Raw genomic sequence first — 23,673 nt, 5'->3', positions numbered from 1 at the left:
TGGAGGTTTTTACCAAAATAAAGCCTGAAAATTAAGGGACAGTAATTTTCTACTTCGCTGCCCTTATTAAAGCCAAAAAGTCATTACAGCTACAATTCAGAAGCTTGTTTCTCCTCTTCAGCAACATACACTTTGTAAAGGAAATTGCACTAATTAATTAACCACTACCTCACTAGTTCAGCACAAGAAAAAGGTTGCCGTTCGTTTCCTAGATGCTTTCTATCCACTGTCTACTGACAGGAGGTATTAAATGGCTCTCATGTTCCAAGTGCATGCTTTATAAGAGCGCAGCAAGGGTAGTGATATAATTTTAGAGCTTGTGAATTGTGTAAGGGTACTTAACAGCCACTTAAGCCAAAAGATTTTTATGCTCGCAAAGCTGGTGCGGAGTCATAGGGGCATGACTCTGCTTCAACACAGCCAAGGGAATTTTTCAAATCAAGATTTCAGCCATCCTATAGGCAGTAGAAACAAATACTACGTAAAACACAAAAACAAAACAAAAGCAAAAAAAACCTCCTTAATTTTAGAATCATAGTTTCATAGCATGATTTTGGTTGCAAGGCATTTTTGGAAATCTTTGGAGCCAATCACTGTTATCCCCCTTACAGCTACTTAGAATTTCTCTTGCTGCAAGATAGGACTTTCTTCTCCTGTCCTCCTGCTGTGAAGCTCTGGTCAAGCCTTGGTCTTTTCTGTAACACCCCATCAAGCAAATGGAGACCTCCCATTGCATTTGCCCCTTAGTGCTCCCTTTGCTCCAGACTGAATAAACCCAGCTCCTTGAAGGCTCTTCTTAAACACAATGTTCTCCACCCCACCAGGTATCTTAGCTCCACGTTGTCAGTAAGAACACCAAGCTCTAGGTTATCAAATCACACAATATCACTAGCAGATAGTCTTTGAAACAGATTAGAGAAATGGAAAATAAAAAATAAAAGTCTGCCGAACTGCAAGGGAATTGGAGTTTGGGTTCCATCTCACAGCTTTCTTTCCCCCCTTCCCTCCATTTCCTCAATAACATTTTAAAAGAAGACAGATTGAAAAAGGTAGAAGCTCCTGAATGCAGCGTAAACAGGGCTATTTGTCCTGATAATGTTTTTGAACAAACAGCTGGCCAGCTTTGATCACTATCTAAGCAACAAGGCTGAGCTACATTTGTGTTTCTAATATATTTTCAACATCAATAGCAGCAACGGAGTTAACTTCTTAATGTAAACCCTTGTAAATCTCTATAAAGATACTAAAGAAGAAATTATTTCAAGAGTGTTTCACTGATCCAGATGTCTCTCTCTTTTTTTTCTCCCTTTTATTGTTCCCAGAGAAGACCTTGTAAAAGCTGAAACTGCTTATTAAGTATACAGGCTTAATGAATTGGACAAGGGAAGAAATAATTCTTAACATAACATGTTCACAAGCCAGATCCATGTTTATTGTCCGCAGAGATGATAGCAAAATGCTCTTTATATACAGAGCAGCCTCTGTTAGGACAGAGTCTATCTCCGTGGACTGCTTCCAGCATGCAGAAAAGAGCTGTTTTTAAAATAGTGCAGCATGAAAGTTTGCTGAATTATCCAGTGGTACCGTACCGCGGCCCCAGCACAAGGGATTATGATTACAGAAACACATCCGCAGGTTGCTTGTTGCAGGGAAGAGCGAATGGAGCAAATCCCGGAGCGAGTCAGTAATTAGGCAAATATTACTGGAACGAGCTGCTATTTACATGGTGTTGCTGGAGCGAGCGCTATCGGCCACGGCTGCTGCTGCTGCTGGGATGCTGTGCTGGGATCTCTGCTCTTCTCCCCATCTTTATAGCCGCTTCCGTTTGCTTTAGGCTGCAGTCAAGAGCTAATGGGAAGTTCATGAAGTTGCTTTAGATATGGCAACCTGATTAGATCCTCACTTTCAATGGCATTTCACTCAGTTAACATGGGCTGCGGCTTTGCTCTCCCCGTGCATTTCCCATCCTCTTGCTGGAAGATGGTTTTAGCCCTGAATGACCTCCTAGGTTCAACTCAAGATCTCAATGAGATGCCAAAGGGCCACCAGGTGAGTTTACCCCCATTTGAATCCAATGCCCCAGGTCCCAGACACCCGCTCAGCACACGTGGTACTTGTTGCTGGGTTCCAGCAGTACCACCACCGGCATCACCGATGTGACCACATCTATGCCCTGCGGAGACCGTGGACATGATCATCTGCACGAGGCAGTAGCAATGCTGGCTTCTGAGAGGAAGTCTGCACCCTTCTCCCACTGCTGCTTGCTCAGGGGAACAGCAATCCACTCCCCAACCCACCTATCTCAAAAGGAAACTAAAAACCCGTTTTAAAATAGATCTTTCCTATGAATGGGAAATTGCAAAGTCAGAATCTGCAACTTTGCCAAACTTCTGCTGCCTGGGAAGGAAGAAATAGCTGCAGTTGTATTAGCCCATTAATCAGAGAAAACAAGCTGTAAGAATTTGGCCTGCAGTGCAGCTGGTAGTGATGGCATGTGCTTCACTTGGGAACTCATTTTTTAATCCTTGATAAGCTTTACCATCATTTTACCTATAAAAGTACGTGTTTCCATGTAAAGAAATAGAGAATATCAACTTCAGGCTTTTGGCCCACTCTATTACTGCTTTCCTATTTTTTTCTCAGAAGAGGGATGTTTTTATGGTTGCAAATAAACTCTGCAGGAAGTTCAAAACAGACCCAGTGCTCCAGGGTCTGCTCATGCCACACTCCTCTGCAGGAAGGGGATACATCTTTGGTGAAGAAAAGAACCCCTTGGAGAAGACATCTGTCACGGCCTTTTGTAAAGCACCTCAGGATGGAGGTGTTCTCCACCCCAAAGATATCACTAAAGCCTTACAGAGAGACAAATGGCACATGCAGAAGCACATTAAAATATTTTGCTTTGTATCATGCTTCATCTTGCATAATTGTTGACTATTCCACTCTCTTTAAATAAATTTATTAAACGTATCTATTCTTCCACTGTTCTTGCTTTTCTCTTACAATTTAATTACTTCTACTGTTCAACTGAGGCCTATCCATAGCAGCAAGTGATGCCTCTAGCCATCGTTTTGATGTCATAGGTGCAAAAAGGGAGGGTTTGTTTCCGTGCTGTTGGTTTGCAGTACGACACAATCACCCTTGTATTACCTGGGCACAACTGAAATACGTCTGCATCTTCAGACGCACGTATAATCCAAAGCCAGTGTAAGCTGGGAGTGGCTCTGGGTTCCAGCCTAGGCAAGGGTTCAGAGCAAACACTGAGCGAGGGTTACTGATCACTTTGCCCATGGAATGAGGTTTGAGACACACAGCAGTGCTGATGCCCGCAACGTGTGTGTTTGCCTGTGGGAATGCCACTGCTCCTTGCACCACTGCCTTCTCCCCTGCTTGGACAGGCAGAAGGAGCAGGAGCAGCACAAACAGCATAGGAGACCCTGGCCACATGTCCCTGCAGGCACAAGCAGTGACTGTTCGGGCTCTTGCAAAGTTCCCGCAGGAATCATGGAGCAGATGGCTGCATCCTGCAGCCAGGGCCTTCCCTTTAATGTTTTTTTTTTTCCAGAATAGTCAGAAACTTTCCTTCATGGAAGTACATTTCCTTGCTATTTTCCTGGCTATATACAAAAGCTCTGTTTATAGCAGTGTATATAAATTTACATAAACAACGCAAATTATGTGTATTATGGAAGGGACCATGCTGAGGATAGGAAAAATGGATGACCACCTAAAAACCTTTCTGTGTGTGCAAGATGAAGGGAGGACCTGGCTTCGTGGCACTGTGTGGTGGGACTGGCCAGGAGGACACCCTGCGGAGCACTGCTCCTCAGGAGAGCAAAACCCAACACCAGGCGTTTGGGCAGGGCCCCAGCTCCACCAGGAGGCCAATTAGGCACCATCTGTTTGTCATGGAAAACATCTCCAACTATGAAGAACAAGCTCAAATCCAAGGTCCCATCTGCCTGGACCAAAGTGGCTGCGTTTGTACAGTCCTATGCATGTCTGCTGTTTTATAAACCTCTGTATTCTGAGATTAATTCCGGGACAAGTGTCAACTATGCGACAAACCAATGTGGCAAACCTTGGACTCTTACAATTGACTTTTCAAACAAAACATGAGACAGCACTAGGAGACTTTTGCAGGCAGAGAAACAATGGCCCTGGTCCCTGCAGCTTGGCAGAGGTGAGGGGCTAGCGACGGACACATGCCCTAATCACTTGCAGGAGATTCACAAGCATTGGCCGATGCCAAATCAATGTCTATTTTTCCTGGCTGGCCTGTCACAGGCTGCTGTGGTTGGGGGTGACAGTCACTTTGTCTCTACCCTGAGCCAAACCCTGGAAAATGCGTGTTGCTTCCAAGCAACGATACCCAGGGAAGCACTCTGTACCCAAGACATCAGTCTGGGGAGGCCATTAAGAGATAATATTAAATTTAGTTCTGAGGCTAAATCAGTATGAGCGAAATCAGAGTTAGGATTGCAAGATTTATATCGTCTTTCCTCTCAGAACACACATTTTGCATCAATTTGGCCAGCATCTAAATTCCCAACAGTTTATCTATGTGTGATCCCTACATGTTGCCTTTAAGTCCATTCCCCAGTTCACACAGTAGACGCATGTGGTGATACTATTTAATCAAGAATAACTGTTTTGTTTTGTATTCTGTTTATCAGTTGGGTTTTATTCCCAGACCACTTAAAAGATGAAAAACCCAACATTTTAACAGCCTGAGATATCAACTGGATTCTACAAAGCTATTTGAAAGTGCTAAACTTTTATCTGGCACACTCTAATAAATCCGGAACAAGGTTTTGGCGTGGCATGTAAAGCAGACTCCCCCAAACACGTCCGTGGAAGTTCTCCTACTTTCAACTGAAATGAATATCACGCACATCCTCAGAGAAATTTCACCTCTTAGTTCAGAAAAATATTTTTCTCCCTTTTGCTGCCTAATGAAGTGCTTTGTTCATCACTGCTGCAACCCTGATGGGCACGATGTGTATCACAATCTCACCATCTGCAGTACTCGCATTCCTAACCGTGCGATTGCAGCCAGATGTCTGACTTATCTCCAAGGCACTGACTTTGGTCAGCTGGTTTTTATTTAAATGAATCACAAAACCAACAGAAAGCCCATATCTACTATCTATCACAGCGGCAGATAGTAACTCCAAATGAATTTATCTTGGACTTCTTTATCGTTATCCTTGCCCACACAGACACTTCTGTGGATGAATCATCTCAAAGACAACAACAAAAACTCAAATGAAAGGGCAGGCAGGATATTAAGCAGAGTACCTCACTGGAGATGAAGTGTGCAGATTGCACTACAGAAAGATGAGAAACATGTGATCCTTCATAATACAGAGATACCAAAGCAACATACTTTCTAGTGGCATCAAGCACCAGCTCAGAACCAGCAGCATCAGTGCTCAGCAGTAATAAATGTGCATATACCTGAGCACAGCACCTACTTTCTTCTCCTCGCACACAGAGCTTGTGGCTTCTACTGGGAACTCAAGTGCAATTTTCTGCAAAGTTCCAAAAAAACCCTTTTCCTTGAGGGAAAAAAACTGTACATCTCCATTTAGAAACATGCAATTATTACATGTTTTTCTCTGCCTGGAATTTCTGGAGCTTTCCATGTTGCTAATTATTCCTAGTAGCAATAATAACAGGTTTTTACTTCTGTGATGTTGCAGTACGAGTGCTGCTAACAGAAACCAAGTTCAACATAAAAGACGTCCAAGAAAACTGATAGTTTCTTACTTAGATTTCCCAGACTTCCTACCTACATAATTCCTTACGTTTGCTATCAAAATGAACACAACTGCCACAGAAGAAACACATGGTTACAAACACAATACGAGCACCAAAGTGTTCCCAGCATGGACCACAATCCCACATCTTTATGCAAATCCTCATCAAAACCATGATCCAGTGGAATTCCAAGCTAAGGAAGGATGCAGAAGGCAGCTCCATTTGGCTAGGACAGAACTTCCTGAAGAAGCCCGTGGCAAGTGTGGGAGAATCAACAGTAGCGTGTCCTGTGTTATAAATATCCATGATCTCCTGTGAAATATCTCAGATCCATCTCAAATTCAGCCCATTGACAAGAAATGAGGAATTTTGCCCCCAAACCATCTGAAGGAGCTTGCTTCATTGCCCGCAGTGCACCTCCTGATGTGGCAGGATCAGGAGGATGTAGGAAAGCACCGTGGCAGGTGTCCTCATGCAGGACATCCCCAGTGCCCCCATACACCATATGGGATTGTGCACCTTGTCCCTATACTCTCCCAGGCCAGCCTGAGCCAGCCTTTTGCATGCTTCAAAGGAGATCCAAGGGTCCCTGCGTGGCTAGGACCCTTGGACCACGCTGGTTTGCAAAGCAGGGTGATGTTGCAACACTTGAACTTCGCTGTATTTTTTGGACCTCCCGGGAAACTGGGCCAAAAGTAGAGCTAGGCAAAAAAACAAAACAAACAAACAAGAAAAAAAAAAAAACAAAAAACCTCCAGACTGTGATCATATAATTAAAGGCTGTATGTTAACAGAAATAGGTGTTGGGTGCAAATTATGCAGGCATGTGGTTAACACTGGCATTTCTTAATTTGTAAGTGCTAAACCTTTGGCATGTTTGTAAGGCCACTCTTGTACATAAGAGCGACCTTGTATTAATCACAGCTACCAATACGCCAAATTCCCTCTAACGCTCCCTGAAACTGTCACAGAGATGATATTTTTCTCCATGTATTTTTCTAGCTGATGTCCAACTCCTGTTTCATTCCTGGCATGACCTCATGGATGCTCTCCTACATAAGGTGCAGCCAGACTATATAGATTTACACCAGGTTCTGCATCAACAACTTGATGTCCATTTGCCAGTAGCTCCCCGAGGTGCCGATGAGCTGCAGGTGCAGTCCCATAGCTGTGGGATGCTTCATCGCTTGGTAGTGCTGGTGGGAGTCCAAGACAAGACAAGGAAGAAGTTTTGGGGCCAACCTAAATCACTGGTGAAACTCCATGATTCTTTCAAGTTCAGCCTTCGAGATGTGAGCTCCTCACTCTTCACCTTACCTCCACAGCCTGCTCTCACTGGGATGAGGTGCAGGAGGTCAGATAAGTGATCCCCAAAGCAGTTTTTGCACCCACATCAGAGTCCTTACTGAGCTGGAAACCCTTCCTGGAGGGGACAGCTCAGGGTGCCCATGTTTGGCATGGGCTCCATTCTGCCAGGTGCTCCACTGATAGCTCAGGACAGTCATTACCCACATTCATTACCTAGAAGCCTATGTCCTGCCTGGCACAGAGCTCAAACATCTCAATTTTAATTAATTCAACTCACAGCCAACACTCAGGACCATGCAGACTCTACTCAAAGACTTCTCAAAGAAGTCCACTTTGATGTCCCAGTGAAATCACTACTGGCCTCATTGCAAAACAATGATGTAGTTGAGAGAACACCTGAGCTCTTATAAAAATGATGAATTCCTTTTCCACACAAAAAAAAATTAAAAAAGCCCAGTGAGTTTTATGCTGCTCCTTCAAAAATGCCAACAGCACTATTTCTGGCTAGGATTTAGCTGTTGCATTTTGACAGCTATGGCAGAGAACAGCAAAATGGACAAGACTGCTCCTGTTGGGGCTGGTCAGTGAATTTCATGCTCCACTCCATCCACAAAAGAAATGTTTGTCATCTGTTGCCAAAAACTGCAGCGCCCTGGTGCTTCCTTGGGCTCGCTTTCCATTTCTACAGCCACCAAGGAGGCTGTTACCCTCAGGAAGTCTCATTTAGAATAAACAGTTCTTTATATTCATTATCATAATTCCCAGAGAAAGGGCTGGAACCGGCTAATTAGCAATTAAGCATGACAGACCAGGCAGCCAGAAAGCACCGGTCTCAACCCAGTCTATCTGTGGGGGCATCTTTGGGGCTCAGCGCTGCCATGAACCTCGTAACTGTTCCCCTGGCCTCGAGGACACTCGGGCTATGAGCTGGGTAATTTTTTTTTCTTTTTTTTTTTTAATAAATATTTCACTGTGGGGGGCAACCCACCACCAGTGCTGCTTCAGGAAACGACCGATTTTAATGGAACAAACAAAAAAAACCCTTCACAGCCAAAGTGCTTCAGTTCCTTTTTCAGGAGTTACAAAACTGGAACTGACCCGACTGCTTTTTGCAGGCAAAAAGGAGACTCCGTACCCTCAAGCAGAGGTGTTTCAGGGCAGACCTAAATTGAACTCTGTGATTCTTTCCAGTTCAGCCTTAGAAATGTGATCTCTCCACTCCTCACCTTCCCTCCACAGCCTGCTGGGCACACTGGGGTGAGGTGCAGGTGGTCGGATAAGTGACCCCCAAAGCAGATCTGGTTTAAATACAAGCAAGACTAGCCATTTTGCCAGTTAGGAAATTGCTCATGGGTTTTCAAGCAGCTAAGATATTTTGGTTCAGGTTAAAGTCTTGACCCTCAGCAAGACCCTTTAGCTCAAGTCCTCATAATAGGGGTTAATCCCCTCTTGTCAGCATCGGTTGTTTAAAGATCACAGTAGTCCCTCGATGGGTTTAAAATCTGCAAGTTGAAAATACACTAACATAATTAAAGTAATGGCAGGCAATGAGAAACGTTACTTCTGCTCTGTAACTTGAAAGCTGGGCTTTGTTCTGCTCATTGTGCTACCTAAAATAGCTGTTTGCTAAGCTACAACTTGCCTGCTGTCTGATGTGTGGTAACACACACAGATATTGTCTCACTTTTGAAATTTCTAAAATTTCAAAGTCCCACAAAGAGAGTCTTCCAATCCCCACTGGCCTGCAGGAAATGCTTGTAACCCATAAGATGGAATTGAATCAGGACTTTGCTTTTTTTTTTTTTTTTAAATCAAATCTTGTTCATGTTACTTTTTTTCCATCACAAAACCTCTCCTCAAATCCTTATTTATTTATACATTCTTTGCTACCTAGAAACACAGAAGGAGAGCACAAGTCCACCAGGCAGCAATGCACTGAGGATTGTCTTTGGACACACGCACCGCTTCTCACTCAGCAAACATCTCAATGGAGGCACAACTAGCTCAGAGCTGGCAACGCAGCGACTGCCAAGACCTTTATATAACAAAAGGACCAGCAATGCGTGTGGCTAGAAGCAAAATAGACACGGTTGGGCTGGACTGCTCTGTGTATGTAGCACCCTGGAGACAGCCTTAATTTGGATAGAGCAGTCAAATCATCATTTTTAAATGTGATTCAATGAGGAATCACATCCAGACCTGGCTGCTGTAGCAGAGGATGCTGCTCTGGTTATGCTGGGGTGTGCACACTCGGTGAGCTCCTTATCTGCCTGTCCTGCCCTGGCACATGGAGCTCTGTCCCTCCAGGGCAGCCAACGGCGAGGAGGAAGGTGAGAAGAGGAGGAAGGGCTGAGACGACGTGAGGGTTGAGCACAGCGCCAGCGCTGCAGCTTGTCCCACAGGTCCCCATGGACCCATCAGTCCTGGGGGCACTAACCTGCTTCCTTGTCTTTAGCTTCTCCAAAGGGCCTAGAAATCCTTCACAAGAACAGCTTTATACTGGCTTGCACTAACCTGAAGCAATAGCCATGGGGGATGCATGGGAGGTTGCCCACATGCCTCTCATCTGCCCGAGACAGCAAAGCAGAGAGCTGATCCCTTCTGCACCCGGGCCAAATACTGCATACGGAGTGCTCAGCATCGCCTCACATCTGAGGCTCTGGCAGGCTCCCACTCCTGTCAGGAACTGCCATTATTTTGTCAGCTGAAGTTTAATGCCACTAATTTGTGAGCAGGTAACAGCACCTCCCAGACCCTGAAAAAATCTCTAAAGGGAATCCCAACCCCAGGACCCTAAAAAAAAAAAAAAAAAAAAAAAAAAAAGTTACTGTCAAATAGCAAAAGGTTGAGGGAAAAGTCAACAAGATGTTTCAAAGTATGGAACCTCACCGTAAGGGAAACATGTAAATAAGATCTGGGCTCTTCAGTGACAAAAACAAATAGAGACTACAAAAGGGATCTGAAACATGAGAGTGGTGGGGAGCAGGTGAATAAGGAGGAATTATGTTCTATTTCTCACAAAGTAAATATTGGCAAAGACCCAAGGAAATGATTGGGCAGCACACCCGGAAAGAAAACCCAAATAACAAGTACCTTTTCATGCAATGCATTATTAAGATATTAAATTGGGATAAGGTAGAGATAAGAGAAGCAAGAGATTTTCCCCAGAGATTCTGACAAATCCACAAGGAATAGCTCTGGATGGGTATTGGACTCAAAAGCTTGGCCATCCAGGCCCTGAAAGGCTGCTGTTGTGACACGGAGATGTGCAAAGTGAAAGGACTCCCAGTACTACTCTTGTGCTGCCATCTGCTAGCATTTTCTCTAAGCTTGTAGCAAGTTACTCACCACCACCCCGTCTTAGCCCCTTATAAATTAATACCAACTGCATGCTGGTGGCCCCAGGCTACACAGTCTGCTTTGATTTACTCGTTAGAGGTTGTTATTGCAAGTCGGAATCCAAAGCCAGAGCAGCTCGCTCTCTGCTACCTGAGCAAGTTGGAGGCAAGATAAAGCAGCCCTCTGAGTGTTATGACAAGGAGCCTTTTAGCAAAAATGAAACAGAGAGACTCTGTTTACAAGAGCGGCTTGTAAATGGAAACCAAAACTCGGATTTGAAAGGAAAACCACATGGCCATAATCTCTCTCCCATGAAAGCAGCAATAATTCGGATGTCGTACAGCAAGCTAAATGGTCTCCTCCAGCTAAACGAGGATTACAGTTACATTCTTGGATCATACCTGACCTGGAGAGTGCTCTGAAGTGCAAGGAGTAAAGGAGACCTCCCCCTTTCACTGTGCTATGTTTCCCTGGCACAGCCTGAGGAAAGGTTATGGAACAACTCAAGTTAGTTTACAGAACAACCCAAATGATTTTTCTGGAATGAAAGGTTGACGTGGATGTTTCCAGTGTGGATGGATACCAGCCTGCTTCCTTTGCCTTGCTGTCAACAACAAACGTGTGAAGTAAGTGATGGATTCACGTCTTAATGCTGTATTTCTTAATACAACTAGTAAATGGAAAGTAAAGGGGGATTTAGGAAGTCTTTTTAAAATTTATTTTGCCAGTAGGTATCCCAGGCAAAGGCTGCCATGTGGCTGTTTCACCCCAGCTGAACGAGAAGCTAGGAAATACTCCAAACTTCTGCACTTCTAGCACCTCGCAGCTGCAACAGAAAGATTTCCCCTCTGAATTTCTGAGCACTGTAATGGGAGGAGACTCTGTCACTGACCTTCCCCAAGCCCCCTCTTCGCACAGTGTCACAGCAATGATGAAGACCCAGGCCTGGCAGAAAGTCTAGCGAGCACACGGTGGTGGCCGTGATGGTGAAACTTACAGGCTGCACGTTGGCTTTGATGCCAACATCACTGCTATGATGTTAAACACGGAATAAGAGATGGCATTAAAACCCCAAACGTAAAACTCACATCCCGGTTGGAAGGTCTTTCACAAGGAGGGATCAATGGACAACACTAAGGCACTAGCATAGGTAGATGAATAAGAAAACAGGCAAGTCCTGCATCACTTTGAGAAAGCTGAGGAGACAGAGATGCTCTTGCCCTCACACGTAGGCATTTTACAGCATAGCCCTGCAATTTGATCTCACAGGTTTTATCCCATCACGAAGTGGGCATGACCGAAAGACTCACGGCAAAGAACTCAATCCCACCGGCAGCAACATCCTGCTGTGCAACAAGGGCAGCAGCAGCAGTGCCTGCAACGCACAGAGCACTCGCTGAGCTGCTTTGCAGGACAAAGGCTCATTTGAAGGTGCCTGAAAGACCTCTGTACTCACTCAACTCCAAAACCCAGGCCGCTCATCTCTCCGAGCTACTAGTGTTTTTTTTCCCAACCAATTTCCAAAACACAGCTCACACTTGAGCCTGTAAAAGACAACAGGCTGCAAATTCCAAGAAAACAGCTGGTATTTTTAACAGTGTCACATTCAGAAACCAAAGAATAATCCTTAAATCGTGACCCAAGAGCAAATCACTCGAACACGGAGGAGCTGACGGTCCTACGAAACCCCTTTGCAGCTGAGCAGCGGTTGCGCCCGAGACACTTCTGCTGAGAATTAAGTGCAGGCACGTGGCAAGCTCTTTCCTATCATAAATGCAGCAGTCATTTTTCAAGAACTGACATTTCAGCAGTGCCTGTCAGTCCCAGACTGACTTCTTGCAAAAGGGAGTTGTTTATGTAGTCAGTTATTCCCAAACACATGCTTTAAATGATGGGGTAGAAATCTCTACGGGCTTCCCTTGAGCACACTCTGCCCCACATAAATGAGTGGCAGAGAACCATTTCAAAAAGAGTTAGACCCAAAAGACCAGCAGGACTGGATCGTGGGAGAGCACTGGCAAGAAATGCAGCTCCACCATAGCAGCCAAAGAAAACAGGGCCACTCAGGGGCTGTCCTCTCTGCAGATATAAAAACACAGATTAAAAACTGTTTACCCCGCAGGTAGCAGCCATTGCATGAGCCGCACATCTCTAATGCCAAGTGGGCTTTATTATGAGCTCTTCTTTCAAGAGCTTAGAGCATCTTTAGCTCTTCCAGCAGCTTGTAAAGAGCTGGGAGAGACATGGTGGTATTTGCGCCACAACGCACTGTGCAATGCAAGAGTCGTGCTTGCACGTGGGAAGGAGAACGGCTGCTTTTTTTCTGAAATTAAAAACATCTTGCAGGGTTGTGTTATCTGCTCTTCAAGATGAAAGTGGGATGTGGGCAGGACAAACAAAATAGGATTTACTTGCAGGAGGTCGGAGACCGCACCGATGGTCACTGCTGGGTGCTTGGGCAGGCAGATAATTCACTGCTCTGCACCAGCGATGAAAATAGTTTGGCAAGGAATAACCCTGCCCAGGACAGGGAACGGATGAAAAATGACCAAAAAGGAAAGTGGAAGTGATCTTAACAACAAGCTAAGAAAACACTGCAAAAAAACACATGTCAGTTAAGGGTAGATTCATGTGCAGCACGTCCTTATCCGTGACATGGAGGTCTCCGAAAATACTAGTGCCAGGAGAGATAAAGAAAATTTACTAGAGTACAGATATTTCCAGTAATGTGCCTACAGACAGCATTTTACAATGACTCAGATCAGAAAGTGGCAGCCGAAGCCAGGAGGAAAGATTACAGAATTAAAAACCCTGGACTGAGCAGTGGAAGAAGCAAGATGACTATTTAATCAGAATAAGGATTTTACTAGCAGGAAAGGAGAGGAAAGAATTGTCCAAGGATATTTCTTCTCCTATGCATAACTCTCTGGGCACATGTGCCTTGAGATACACATGGAGATTTGGACTTCCTAGGAACTTGGTGGATAGTCTCCTCCTTTCCATGCCAGGATGGAAGCTAAATCACAAGAAGATTAAGATAAAAGGTCTACTTCATACTGTGGAGTCTTGGTGACCGTGAGCCTGCACTTTGCAAGTGCTTGGGGAGGTTTTACAACCCCGCTCTGTGTTTGCCCAAGACCTGGCTCCCTGAAGCTGGGTGCAAGGTCCCCAGTGGGTTACTGGCCATAGGGCACCAGCAGCGACACAGCGATGGGCACATAACCTGCCCTGCAGGTAGGCTGAAGTGGAAATTGCAATAAAATAAAATAAAATAAAATAAAATAAAATAAAATAAAATAAAATAAAATAAAATAAAATAAAATAAAATAAAATAAAATAAAATAAAATATGATCTTTTATACAGAGGATTAATTGCAATTGCACAGGCAGCTACCATCTGGCCTCAGAACAGGTTGCTGCTCTGGCACTGGCACCTTGTCCTTCTCAGCTCCTCTCTCTACTCACAACCTCTTGCTCCAGTCACCTCTTAAGTCCCCACCTCCTTTTTTATTTTTTCCCGATCCCTCTCTTTGCTATTTCTTCTCCAACCTCTTCTTCTCATGGATCTTCTCATTAGAGTTTCCTGTTGCACCTACTCCAGCTGCCCATCTGCATCCTTGCAGGCGCCGGGCAGGAGGGAGGAGAAGCGGGGCATCTCCCATCTCCTTTCCTTTATGCTTTAGGAAATAGAGGAGCGTTAAATCACAGGACATAAGTATTCTGTCAGGCAACTGCTGACTGCATTTTCCATTTTTGCTTTGAAAGCTCAATAAAACCACCACTGTGCCAAAATGAATTTAAATAAGATCCTACTTTGAAGCCTGGATTACTCTGCACTGCAGTGGTATTTAATTTCATACTTTTGAACATTTGACAGTTCTGCAATCAAATTCCTCCCTAGATTTCTTTTTAAACATACTGCCACAACGCTGAGCGAGTCCAGGCATCCCGATGAACTCCGTTTTAAATGCAAACCATGTTTTGCAGCGCCCAAGCATCAGCTGGGCTGCCAGAGACTGCTAAAATAACTTGCATGAATTCTCTGCTATTTTCTGCAGGCGAAGGTCAAGCCAGGGAGAGGAGCCGGCGCTCTGAAATTACCGACTGCCTCCATCTGTTGCACATAAAGCTCTGCTTAGGCAGCCTCAACACTTAGCGGGGGGAATGGGCTGGTGTCTGTGTTTGCCAGCTATTAGGTCCTGTGAGCAAAGGGGACCCGCTGGAGCAGCCCCAGGACGTGCTGGCACTCGGCACCTCCGATGCCTTTGCTGGGAAAAGCCGGAGCTGGGAAAGGGCTTGCAGGGCTGCCCTCCGCTCCCGGGGCTGTGCGTCGCAGCTGCACCTCGTCTGCAGACAGCCGTGGCGCGGGAACTGTGTTTTCCGTAGCGGAGCGGGAGAAGCCCCCGTATCCACAAGGACATGGGAAAGGCACCGGCAGAGCGGCTGCCTCCCGCATTCCTCCCGGCGGAGAGGGCGAGCGGCAGCCCTGCCGAGCGCGACCCGACGGCTGCTGTGCCGCGGAGGAGGCGCCGGAGCAGCTTTTCCGTGGATGCAATCCCTGGAGCCGGGGAGCTTGCCCAGGCATCGCCCTCTCCTCGTGCAATTGCCATGGAAATGCCAGGTGCGTTTATGCTCCATTTCCATCTCACTTCCTCACCAAAACGGGTTTCCCTTTAGCTCTGAGTTTTATTCTCAAGTTAGGTTTTACTGATTAAAGACAAAAAATCAGTATATATATCCCAGGAATGCTCCAAGTGCCAGGAAAGACAAGGGTACCAGCAGCAGAACGGAGGTGAAGATCCCCCTCATAACACACTGGCCAGCCTGGAAAACCACCATGGATGCTGGGGGACACTGCTGTGGTGCCAGGGCAGGTAGCCAGCGTTCTGCCAAGGCCAGGCTCGGACAGCAAGCAAGCAACAACCAAAACCACAATTTTAGGCCCAGGAAAACGAACAAGGTTTTTGCATCCTGGCATGATGCTTACGGTAAAGGGAAAACCTTCGCACCGAGCACGAAAGTCCATCGGAGGGGAGGAGGAGGAGGGCTGTTAAAACGGAGCCCAGATCTGAACTCCTTGTCCAGCCGAATTCTTTGTGGTGAATAATAAGCTTTTACCAAGGGGAGAACAGAAGGCCTGTTCACTAGCTGGGCTTCTTCCAGAACCCGCACGACGTCTAAAATCCTACAAGCTCTCTTATCCCTATGAAAAATAATTACTCCGAAGAATATCCCTCAATGAACCCCTAGGGAACAAATGACGATGCTGCTCTGAAAACACTCTGTTCTTTTCCCCTCACAAAAAAACAAACCGCTCTCGAGCTTGTTTCCAGGAGGTAGGAGCAAGCGAGCAGCCCGTGCAGGGGCTCCCTGCAAAGCCAGGGGCACCCATCATCATGGCTCCGCTTTCTTTCCGTAAAATCCATTAAATTCAACCCTAAGTCCCCAAAAGCAGCGTCCCAGTGGATAATACAGGGAAAGGGGCTTTAACGTCCAAGCTGGAGCACGATGGTCACAGCCCTGCATCCGTGTTTGCCTGCGCTCCTCCATACAAGTCTTCCTGCAAGCACCGAGGAGCACTGGCAAGCAAATTCAGTTGTCAGTGTCCAGGAAACACGGCCTGTGCGCAATAAAACAACTATTTTAAACAGGATGCAATCAGCTTTTCATGTAGGATATTTACGTTGCTGTGATGTTTTATAAATAACAGAGTCAAAATAGTAAATAAAAGCGGATCGGATTCCTGGGGAACAGAGACAGATTTTTTCAATCATGCTGGAGGTTGCCAAAATTGCTACTTTCTCACCCCGCGGTAGCTGCCAGCTCTCCAGTGTTTCATATTCACCTTCAAGATCAAGAACTATGATATAAGCCCACAACACTGTGCCTCAGCTTCACTTCTAAAGACAGTAGGGTGCATTTTTAATATTTCTCCCTATCTCATCTGAAAAAATCTTGACAAGGGCTTCAGAGCTTCACCAGCTTTCAAAAGGGGATTTCTTACCACCAAATATATTAGGAAAGTGAACCTATCACCCCCAGGAGCCACTCGAGCTTCCCAACCCAAGCTGGAACCCAAGGTAAGGACTTAGTGCCTTGGTTCCCATGCAACAAGATTCCTCTGTTAACCCTGATGCAATTCCATTATTATTACTGGAATTACAGCAGGGAAGGGTTTACCCCTAATGCCTCCATATTATTAAGACCAGATTTTACTTGACTGTGCAGTGTGGACTACAGAAGTGACTGAGTCAGGCCACGCAGAGGGGAAAAAAGCAAAACAGAATATTTTGAAAGCCAGCATTCCACAGACCGAGTGTTTTTAAATAGCTACAATAGGAGATATTTTATTGACTTTTCCTTTCATTATGTGGAACAATGGTATGTCACCAGCCTCCCAGGGAAATTATTAATAGTATATGGTTGATGCTGAAATCATGGAATTAGCAGCCAGGGGCATCCGCAGGCACAGACGTTGCCCCTGCCCCAAACGCCTTGCAGTGACGTTGGCCAATTTCTTTAAATCCCAAGTTACCTTCATGTACTAGTTTGCACAGCCTGCCTTCACCATCCAAATCATCTGCTGCTTGATCCAAATGCAGCGATTTTCATTACGTGACCGATGCATATGCACTCACGTCATGGGAGAGCTCAAGTGCAATAATGGAGGGGATAAGGAGTTCTCCAAATATTTACTGTAACTCTATCCCACAAAGCAGGGAGACTTTATGTTGGGCTTTATTGTAAATAAAAAAAAGAATTAACTCTTGAAGTAACTTATTTAAATATATATATAAATATGTCTATGTATGTAAATATATGTACACGTATAATGTATGAAAACATGTAAGTTGAAATATGTAAGCTATGAAATTCGAAAATCTGAACTTTTCAACTGCCTCTCATGGACTCAGTGCAAACGAGCTTGTCCCTAAATTGGAAAGGCCTGCTGCAAACCTCCTGAAAGCCATCTGGTACTGGAAAGTTCTGATTAATCATAATTCACCTGTTTTCTATGACTAGGTTGATTTTTATGATATTTTCAATAGAAAGATTTCCAAATAATTTGAAAAGCATTTCATATTTTCTTGAATTTTTTTTTGCAAATGCTAAACATCAAAATATTTTGAAAGTCATGTTTTCTGCCTTCATATAGGAGTAAACATACCCAAAACATTGTCATTTCCCATTTTTTGGACACATCTCTTTGCAAACTTTTTGTATAACTAGTTTCTGCTCCTGACATTTTGGTACACGAGTAATCCCTAATTGCTTGGTTTTGCTCCCAGATAGGATAAACTACAATCTTATTTTCCAAAGCAAAAGGAATATGCAGCTTCAGCTGCTAGTCTTGTAGCATTCAGCATTCCCAAATGTCTCAGATAGTTTTGGTGACATTGGTTAAGACAAGCATTTGTGCTTGAAAGCCATTTTCCTCCATTTAGACCTGCATATATTTCATTCTATTTTCCAAGAAGTATCTCAAAAAAGAAAGCAGGAAATTAGAGAAATCAGTTAGAGAAATTATCCTTATTCATCAGAGAAATATTATCCTTGTACATTCTGGAATGAATCTGGTCAGTCTGTTACAACTGACTTTCACATACAATGTAATTAATATTTTCTTTTCATAGATTATTTTCACTGTATTGATGATTCATTTATACTCTTTACACTTCATTTACATCATCCATATCTCTTTCTCTTCCTGCTTCTTACTGGATTTTCAAACAGGGGAGAAGAGCAAGAGAGAATCACCAGAAAAATGCTACTTATTACAGGCCTGGACTAGACAAATTTGTAGCATCAGAAACATGCCTCAGGCTTCCCATTCGTGCATATGAAACGACAATATAATTTTGCTAAATTCATGTGGATTTAGGCCACCAGATGGATTCAGGCCACCTCAGGCTTTTTTTTTTTTTATGGAAAAGGATATGGTAATATGGAAAGAAACCATGTGTTCAAGCTAAGACCTGAGATTGAGTTTCGTGAACATGTTTTCATTAAAACCACGCTCAACAGTTTAGTGCTACCAGCTGTTCACGGAGTTCAGCCGTTAACCAGGCCATCATCTCCGTGCCATGAACCATGCCCAATTTCAAGGGTACCCCAGGGGCATGCACATTTGCTCTCTGAACTGAGGGCTGTCACTCATCCTGGGAATAAAGCAATAAATCCCAAGGTGAACTAGTGCAAAATCTGAACATGAGAAAGGAGGCTGTGTGACTGAAAAAGGAATAAGGCAATATGGCAATCTCAGCTGAGATCTTGTTATAACAGCAGGTAGAAAGCAGTTTAATTCTCCAGCTCCTGGCCACACCAGCCAGTGGTTTGATTACATGCAGGGTGCTCTTTTTGCTGAATAAACAGTGCCAACCTACCCAGGCATTAACCACATAATATGGGGATGCAGGGGATGTTTGTCTACCTGCTCTCTTTTTAATTTCAGTCAAAATACTCCTAAAATCACTCTAAATGCTGTGAAATTCTGCAACAAGCCAAGTGTCCACCTCTAGGAAAGAACAGGTTCTATAGCCTACATTCAGTGTCACTATATTGGTTTGTTAGCAATAAATCCGAGCCTCCAATCTGCATGGCAACCATTTTGGCAAAACTTGCTATTTGCAAGAGGGGCATCTGCTTCCCAAAAGCTTTCTCTTTTCACCAGTTATTGTTCATAAAAGCAGTGCAGTATCCAGGAAAGAAGTGAAACCTCCTTGTTCAAGATGCCCAGTAGCCCAAGATGGATTTTTCTTCCCTGAGTTATATGTTCTTTTGAAGTCATGTTAACTTCAGCATCCATATTTTCCTATAACAAAGAATTCCACATTTAGCTGGGTGTTGTAAGCCTGCTGCCTGATAATTTTTAGACATCTCCTTGCATAGTTCTCTAGAGAGTGTGGTCTCAACCTAGTATTTGCTGCTATCAGAAAACTAGTGGAAAGTTTGGCAAATTCCTGGTTCCTTCTATGCCCATGTACAGAAAAAGTGTTCAGCCCCTGTGTTCCTGGGACAAAGACCAAATAAAACCAGAGGGAAGAACGATGAATTTGCTGGATTCCTAGGAAGACCTCCAACCTGAGGAGAGTAACAGCTCACCCCCTGGTCCTCTACAGCACTGTGTGCATCCCTGAGAGCCACAGCAGCCCTGGACTTCATTGAGAGGGTCCTGCTCATCTCTGCAGAAGCATTGGGCCATGCCTGGGGCGAGGAGGCCTCCTACAAGGACATCGGGATGTGGCCACACAGGAATAAAGCTACTTTACCTTCTGTAAGACAGCACAGAAAAGACCCTTTTACTATCTCAATTGGCTTGTTTCAAGTTCTTTCTTTGCATCCAACTAAATTGACCATAAGTTTACAATCTCTCTTCACATTAAGACCACACCTTGACTTGACTTCACCCGTTCTTCATGAAGTCCCCTTCAGTTTCACTTACTGTGTCGCAGTGGACAAATAATAATGCGCTTAGTACCAAAGTAAATGACTGAAAGCCTAAGTCATGGACCAGGTCCCTTGTGTGGGAAATGGAGGTAAAGGGAAATCCTGGAGGGTAAACCAAGGCACATGCCATTGCCAGCTCTCCTCTAGGCTTCAAACTCAATTTATGTTAGTCCAGAACGCTTCCATGTAACTGCTCCTCCATTCCAGCAATGCAGCCAAAGGCAATGAGATTTAAAAGCAGGCAGTGGTAGGTATGTGAGAAAGTCTGTCCTAAGTGCTTGCTTGAAGCTAGGTTCACCTCACCAAGCAGCATCAGCAGCCCAGAGGCTGCCATTCTGCTAGAGCACCTGAGCTTAGTCTCTACCCTTCAAGGTTTACAAAGAGCAGCTTGAGTCCATTGCCCAAAGATCTGGTCACACCTCACATCTGACCCTACTTTAATTAAGCAGGCACTTGACTAGAGATATCATGACATCCCTTCTAATCAGAATTATCTTATGATCTGTTTTTTTTCTACCCTAGCTAGTATCTTTCTTCTATCAGTAGCACTGTTAACATTTTTAAAAGTGCATCTTCAGATGCATTTAGAAGTGCAAGGAAGGAGAATCTCGCCTTGTGACTCCAGGTAGATGCAGCACAGACAGCCTGCTGATGCTCTTATTCTCTCCTCTACTTATCCACCGGATATTAAAAAAAGGAGGAGATAAAGTAGACATCTGCCTTGGATCTGGAAGGCTGTGCAGTCAATGTTTGCCTTTCAATCCAGAGGCTGCAAGGCATGTGGCAAGATCTATGGAATTTAAGTTAGTACGGAGATAAAAAGATGAAATTCATCTTTGCCTTCTAGTTATGCTTGTGAGGTAGCTGAGTATCAGGGCTGTGTCTGTGTGCACACCCATGGCACTTAGTCATTAATTCCCTGGGTGGTCCAGAAACTCCCCAGCTCCTCCCTGCAGATGTGACACACACTTGAGACAAGCGGATTGACTGATCTCCGAGCTGGAATGATGGCCTAGAGACCAGCATTCAACTATTTGCTGGTATCCAGGAGCAATTTTGGACAGCCTGGGCATTCCCTTGGGCAGTCTTGCTGTGCACAAGCCAATAGATAGGCCCTATCCATGTGCTTCAATGCACTGGTTAACACCACAAGTTGAGAGACTGTCTATCTCAGAGACTCCCTCACCTGGATCCTCCTGCAGAATGGATCAAGCTGTACATAGAAAAGATGCTTGGGAATAGCCCTACCTGCATTACCTTCTACCAAGATCCCAATAAATTATTATTATTTTTTTTTAAGCAGACACTCATACCTGTGCAATAGTTAGAAAAAGAGATTGAAGGAGAGGAATAAAATACAAGTTAAAGCAAAGTGGTCAGAAAGTAAAAGGCAAGGAACATAAAGAGAAAATAGAATGTCAAAATCCAGAGCCCACTCATTAGCAAGGCATAAAACCTCTATAGTGGCAGTCATCAGGTCAAGACACATGTGACAATGCTGGGCCTCTTTTATTATGAAGGAGAAACATCAAGCAAAACAAAGGAGTTAGAGAAACGACTTCTGTCATATGGACTAAAGAGATCATGAACAAGGTGTGATACAGATGAGACTTCCTCATCCCTATATGCCCTTCTCTACCATATATGCTTCCTATATGCTACTCCTCCCATATGTTATTCACCCATGCATCTCCAGGGTGCCACCCTTCGGTTTGCACCCCAAACCACAAACACATCAGCACATGGGCTCTCGTTCTGGGCTGTGCAGTAACTAACACAACAGCAGCCAGGGATGCAGGGGCTGGGGGTAACACAAATAGCAACAAGCCACATCTCATGCTCCCCCTTGCTCGCTTTTGTCACCTTGGCTTTCATAAGCCCAGGTGTGCACAGGCCAAGGAAGGAACTAAGAGCTCCTTGCACATAGATCTGGATTCCCATCTTTACTGACCTCTGCATTCATAACCAAAAAGTAACAGAGTTTCACAGCATACCAACAAGTCATTTCCATTGCTTTCTTGATTTACAGCATTAAATCTGAGTCATGATCAGAACATTGCTACGTACAATTCAGCTGAGGTACTATTATTGTAGCTGTCAAGAATTACACAGGTTTTAGAAGCTGGAACCAATTGCCTGTTACAATGAAAGAGGAACCTCTACATAAATGGCTCAGGATTTCCTGTTATTGCAGATTGATTTTTGTGATGCAAGGCAAGATTCATTTTTTTTCCCCCAATAATTAAACACATGTGAAGTAGCATTCTTTCCAGTCCACAACAATGACTTTCCTGGAGATTGTTTTGACAGTGTTTTCAACTGAAATATTTTTCATTAATATAAATAATTTTATTTCTCAAAGTCATGACTCCAGAGCGATATCACAGTGCACTGATTCAGTTTTTGAGGGAAAAAAAAGATGTTGTTTTAACAATGGTCACAACACAACTGCTTGAAAATGCATTTCCTAATCCATTGCATTTGCTTGAAATTGTTTGGACTTGCTTACAAGTGCCAGGTTGCTGCAAAATGCTTCAGTTTTAAAAAAAGTATTTTGTAACATAACCTACAAAAGTATATTACTGTTTTTATATAACAAAATTTAAACTTGACTTTCATTCAAATCCAGTGTTGTCCTTCCTGTATGACATTACAAAGGTAAATGCCTGCTTAGCTAGTGAAATACGTCTGTGAAATGATTGCTTTTGATAGGAAAAATGTGCAGTGTTTATTACTGCCTGGAAGAGGATTGTGGCCCCAGTCCAAAGTTTATTGAAGTTAGTGGGGATTCTTCCACAAACTTTAATATCTAAGTTAGCAGGAAATGCGCTGTCAAGAAACTTGTTTTTCTAAATACCATGACCTGACCGCGAGAGATAACACAATGGTTTCAAATGAGAGTTGAAAACGCTAACGGAATAAACGAAAAATTAGGACCAGGTTCTATTATCCTTACTCCAGCAGAACAAAAGCTTCCTCTGCACTAGCTCTATCGAGTGCTGTTTTGTGCGAGGTCTATGCTCCTTACAGCCCTGCCAAGCACCCTGCTACTGCTCAAAGCTGTATGTGCTCTGCATCTCACTGAGCCAAGCCTCTGGTTTATCTTGCCTGCTCCTTCCCATGCACAACCAGGATGAAATGCACTCCAGCTTACCCCATCCTCTGCGCACACCAGGGTGAAATGCACCCCAGCTTACCCCATCTTCATTGCATGATTGCAAAGACTTTTCCAGAGGTCCATCTGCCCTCTCCCTTCCGGAGAGCCCTCTGCCTCTAGGAATGGCCTAAGTATGAAAACAGGCTGTATTCTGCAGATTTAGCAATTCCACAAACCAGCTAATGGGAAACGGGCTGTATAAGCCACACTTCAAAGGGCCACACGCTTCTCCGGGCTCCTTCCTGGTAGGAATGGCTGGCTGTAATAAACAAGAGGCATCGGATAACTGAGGCCCGAAATGAGCCCTTTGCATTTTCACTGTTGCTTTTTATTAAATGTGGGATAACATATCTTTTATTACCTCCACCGAGGCAATTCATTTGTGCTCACAATGGGCTTTGGGTAAAGTCTCGACTTAGTTTTCACCTTGACTAAGCCTTTGCCCCCTCACCCCCGTCCTTTTCACTGTTGCTTTTTTGTGCCCAGTGAATGAATGCTCACTCAGGCTTCAAAGTACATCGCCCATTAAAAGGACTTGTTTGTTAAGATCTCCCTGCCGTCTGCTGGGGAATTCCTCACAAAAGCAGATCTCCCCTTAGGGATTATTTCGCTACCTTTGAAGACTGTTTGCCAGCGTTGCTGCTCGTTATTTGAAGAGG

General features: G+C 44.3%; 1 protein-coding gene across 1 annotated transcript in view; it reads right to left on the bottom strand.

Annotated features, from left to right (window-relative positions):
* CCBE1 (collagen and calcium binding EGF domains 1) overlaps window positions 1-23,673 on the bottom strand; it is a 91,123-nt gene that overhangs the window by 29,869 nt on the left and 37,581 nt on the right. The window lies entirely within an intron of this gene.

The sequence above is a fragment of the Nothoprocta perdicaria genome, unplaced genomic scaffold (assembly GCF_003342845.1).
Source record: "Nothoprocta perdicaria isolate Ctin4 unplaced genomic scaffold, notPer1 scaffold_393, whole genome shotgun sequence".
Classification (NCBI taxonomy): Eukaryota; Metazoa; Chordata; class Aves; order Tinamiformes; family Tinamidae; genus Nothoprocta; species Nothoprocta perdicaria.
The sequence above is the reverse complement of the archived record's forward strand: the minus strand, read 5'-3'. Positions and strand labels throughout refer to the sequence as shown.